This window comes from Papaver somniferum, chromosome 9 (genome assembly GCF_003573695.1).
Source record: "Papaver somniferum cultivar HN1 chromosome 9, ASM357369v1, whole genome shotgun sequence".
In the NCBI taxonomy this organism is placed as follows: domain Eukaryota; kingdom Viridiplantae; phylum Streptophyta; class Magnoliopsida; order Ranunculales; family Papaveraceae; genus Papaver; species Papaver somniferum.
Genome location: NC_039366.1, coordinates 153,294,897 through 153,299,829, shown reverse-complemented (window position 1 = coordinate 153,299,829; position 4,933 = coordinate 153,294,897). Strand labels below are relative to the sequence as shown.

General features: G+C 36.0%; 1 long non-coding RNA gene across 2 annotated transcripts; it reads right to left on the bottom strand.

Moving 5' to 3' along the window:
- Positions 1-299: 299 nt before the first annotated feature.
- On the bottom strand, positions 300-2,768 carry LOC113308918. 2 transcript variants are annotated; one of them, XR_003340176.1, is made up of 3 exons: positions 2,336-2,768; positions 1,245-1,423; positions 300-558 (listed from the first exon to the last, which is right to left on the bottom strand). It is a non-coding gene; the product is annotated as an uncharacterized LOC113308918 (long non-coding RNA). The 2 variants fall into 2 exon arrangements; XR_003340177.1 differs by having other exon boundaries at positions 1,245-1,357.
- Between the last annotated feature and the right edge of the window lie 2,165 nt (positions 2,769-4,933).

The window sequence follows — 4,933 nt, the reverse complement described above, 5'->3', positions numbered from 1 at the left end:
AATTGATAAACCATGGCACTAAACTTTACAAAATCACACAAAAAGAATTCAACGTGGCAAATATTAGCTTTTAGCCACTCAAAAATCACAATTTTCATAACTCAGTTTATTCTTGGGCCATGGTTTAAAATCTAAATGGTGGTCGTATTTAACCACGTGAATGCAGTATTGGCCACCTCTTTCTATCTTGTATCTTAGGGACCTATTGCTACCTATTTGTATCATGTGTAGAAAAGCTCACCTTAATAACCAATCGAGAAAAAATTAATCACACTACAATTAAAATTGAACCAAAATAATTTTTATTAATCATATGAAACATCTCAGTAGTTGTTCAATAACCTTAAGATAACAAAATTTCAAAAGGAGATTTAAAAGTTTAAACATCCAAATTCTACAGTCCACGACTATTTCTCTTAATAATTAGGCTGCAGTCTTGAGTCTTTTGCTGGATCTCTGAGACTTCAATTCCCCGCTCTTCGTTTCTGAAGATTTCTTCTTTCTCTTCATAGTGTTTGGGTCGGCATCATATTCATCAAGGCCTGAAAGTGGCTGGTTCTGCAACAAGCAATTGAATGTATAAGGGAACAAACCCATGCTACAAATCAAGATGCACAAGGTAATAGGTTAAATGTTCTCCGTTAACTGTCCTCAAAACATGTAAATATTATTATGCTAACAGTTATATGCTTATACAAAATATAGTTATCTATATTTGCTAGTGTTGGTTTCAAGACAAAGCTAGGATGCAGAGAAATTAGTATTGTACTCAGGTATCACACAACACATAGCATTCGGCTACGTTACATGACATGGCATTCATTGAGCCAAGCATGTTCTGAGATGAAGACAAAGCTACACAAGCAAGTATGTGCATGGTTCCATATTTTTGTTATAAATGATAGACTAAATTAAGGAATAAGCAACTTATATAGAGCAAGAGATCACAAACTCTTTAGGCCAAGCGACAAAAGATCTTTCAGCACGTTTTACTATTTTGAGATGAGTAGATGGGATTGGAAAACAATGATTCACAAATATCACTTTTTCAACCGACACTCTAACACAATCATCCTTGAATGGGTCTCCATGTACTAACTGACCTGGCACTGATGGAAGAACCCTACCTCATGCAGTGATGTTTCTCATTGTAGCATGAGCGAGTTTGCATTTACCAATATGCAAACATATATGCTATTTGACATCAACAGATTCAACTCTTAAAACGCCAAGGATTTAAATACCTGCAAAAAGGACATATCGTTGAAAGTCCAGTTTGTTCTTTAGATTGAGATTTTTCCCGAGAGTTACGTGACCGACGCTCAGAGGCAAGAGACATTTGTTCACATTTTCCAGTCTGCAAACAGATATGCTATATTAACATCAACATCTTGAACTCTCAACATACTATATATTTAAATACCTGCAAAAGAAAACCATTTGGAGTTCAGAATTGTCTTTCGATGCCGTAGACTGAGATGCGTGTTGACGGTAGGCTTAGAAATATACCTAAAATATTAACTGCAAGTGCACAATGCCTTATTGTGTATAGTGCAAATACATGTCGATCCTCAGGGACAAGTTAGGTGTAGAGTTGATTCCAAAGTCTTACTAAAATTGATTCAAAAGAAAGAGTAACACAAGGGTTGTTTTGTTGGGTGTCGATACGAAGAAATACTTGTTAGGAGAAGTAAACTAAAGAACATAAATCCAAATAATATTAAAGTTTAGACACTTGATTAAATGGGGACTAAGGCTATCAATTCAACCATATAACCTACACTAGAGAACTCAGCTAATGAAACTCTTTTTGTCCTTATGGTAGACAGCGGTGAAGATTCAAGTCTGCCGCATATCCAAGGCATCCTAAAAGTGGATAGTTTAATGTCAACTAATGTATTAACCCCTAGAATCAGATGTCTTGTTACGACACAAATGATCACAGATTAATTTAATCGATAAAGCATGAGTTGATGCACAACAGATGATTTTTCTAACTACCTAGGATGCTTGACATACAAGGTGAAAGTTATCTATTGTAGCACTAGAATTAAACCTTTCCTTAATCAATTAAGCTCAACAAGAATTATAACAAAAGCATGAATAAACTAGTAGTAGATTAAGGGCTTCATATAAACCCTAGCTTATAAAATTAGAACATTGAGAAAACTAAAATTAAAACTAAAATTACTATAGCTTGTTGCACCGGAGAACCGGGCTTAATCTTCCATCTACAACTCCCTTCTCTATTTATACAAAAATTACCCTCCTTTCAAATCACACAATCAACAATCATACAACCAAATTTTAGGAAATCAATCCCCTTGAAACTCACCACTGAATCGCCGCCATATTGTCTTCATTTTTCCGCTATTGTACATGGTGTTTCAGAGATTTTAGACCTTTAGTTCGACAAACCCTGCTTCTTGGTTAACTCGTCAATTCTCTGCTGTATTTGTTGGTATTTGAAAGAATAACAAAATCAGATCTCAACTAGTCAATTCTGCACTCTTGAAAACCAATTAGCCAACCTAGTTTTGTACAATTCATAGTTTAGGGCTAGGTTGAAATGAGTGCAGAGATAACAGTGAAGATTAAACATCTAGTCTTATAGGGGAAAGATGGTAATTGAGGTATGGGTTTGACAGATTGAAAGAGAAGGAGACAGAGGTGGTGATGCTGGCTTGGAAGACATAGTAGATAGAGCTACGGGTAATGTTGTCGGGTGGAGAGTGAGAAAGAAGATGAATTTTAGGGTTTACATTTACAGGAAGTTGTCGGAGGTGTAGGAGAGAATGACAATTGTTTCTGATAAAATGAAAGAGGAGTTAAGGGTCCACTTGGGTGTTATGCGTGAACATCTGCTTTGGGTATTTCACCGTGTCTGCATATGAAAAGCAACATGACTTTAAGCTTTACCCCACCATCACAGCTTGACAACTTTCTTCCAGTTGTTGCACCACCAAGTCCTCTATAGTCACTCTCTTTGAATCACCCGACTGCTCTCTTATTCTCTATTTACTCATCCATCTATAACGTTATAAAAATGAGATTATTCCGACAAAATTACTCGCTAATGGACATATGCATAAAATACAGGATTTTGTCATAAAATAGAACATTGAAACACTAGAGATGTGATAAACAACAACAAAATGATATAGATATATGCATTATTAGGCACTGATTACACCCCCAAACCTGAATTTTGCTCGTCCACGAGTAAACAAAAACAAAAAAAATCCTACCTATACCACTATCGCCGGTCTCTCGATTGCATTTAGCGGATGCAATAAGCCTTTTAAACCACTAAGTGTACCTAGTGGACGAGTTGAAGTCTCGTGAGGGTTTTCTTAGTGAAAAAGCGGGGGTACAACAACCTTACCCAATATTTCAATTAGCAATCTGTATGGACTAACTCTAATATACTTCTAAGAGAATCAACTAGACAGTCAGACTCAATCTTAATAAAAAGTATATCAAGGAGTTAATATCTCTGTCTCTCAATTTGATGTTTACTCAAGAAAATGGAAATCTGCGAGTCTTTATCAAATACTAGAGAGATAAACTTGGATGGTACCAAAGACCAATATCCAAGTGTCAATCAATGTAAATCAACAACCAAAGGTTGGATATTATAATTGATTGATCTCAAAGCACAATCTGTGATATTTCAATTACATAACGAGATATAATGCGGAATAGAAATAACACAGACACCAGAAATTTTTGTTAGCGAGGAAACCGTAAATGCAGAAAAACCCCGGGACCTAGTCCAGAATGAACACCACACTATATTAAGCCGATACAGACACTAGCCTACTACAAACTAACTTCGGTCTGGACTGTAGTTGAACCCTAATCAATCTCACACTGGTTCAAGGTACAGTTGCACTCCTTACGTCTCTGATCCCAGCAGGATACTACGCACTTGATTCCCTTAGCTGATCTCACCCACAACTAAGAGTTGCTACGACCCAAAGTCGAAGACTTGATAGACAAATATGTCTCACACAGAAAAGTCTTTTGATAAATTAAGGTGAACAAGAACTAATTGATAACCCAGACTTATATTCCCGAAGAACAACCTAGTATTATCAATCACCTCACAATAATATAAATCGTATAGTAGTGAAACTAGATATTGTCGAATCACAAGCAATGAGACGAAGATGTTTGTGATTTCTTTTTATCTTGCCCTATCGGAGATATAATCTCAAGTCAATTATTCAATTTAACTCCTACGATAGAAAATGGCAAGATCAGATCGCTCAACTACAAGAAAGTAGTTTCGCCTGGCTTCACAATCCCAATGAAATCTTTCATTCGTTAACCGACAGGGTCTCGAGAAGAAACCTACGGTTAAAGGAGAATCGACTCTAGCAAAACCAACTAGTATCACACAGGAGGTGTGGGGATTAGTTTTTCCAATTGCTAAATGTCTCCTTTATATAGTTTTTAAATCAGGGTTTGCAATCCAAGTTGCCTTGGTAACAAAGCATTCAATATTCACCGTTAGATGAAAAACCTGATTTCTCCAAGCTAATATCTTTCAACCGTTTGATCGAAACTTAGCTTGTCATACACAAATGAAATGTATTTCATTTAGGTTTGAGTAACCGTACCTAAACGTGTACACTTAGTTGGTTCACAAATAGTTAACCAATGGTTATCCATATGAGCACTTTCATATTAACCGTATTCATCTTTCTCAAAACTAGTTCAAATGACTCATAAGAACTAGTTCAAGAGTTGTTCAATTGCTTAGGTCTTTGTTCATAGACACAATTGAAACAAAATTGGTTTGATTCACTTGAATCAATTCATGAGCAATATAGCCACGGTTCGCAAAGATTGCATTCCTTATAATTTATTGTTTTAAGTTCATGAACATCCGATTTGAGAATTAACCATCTTGGGTACGCATACAGAC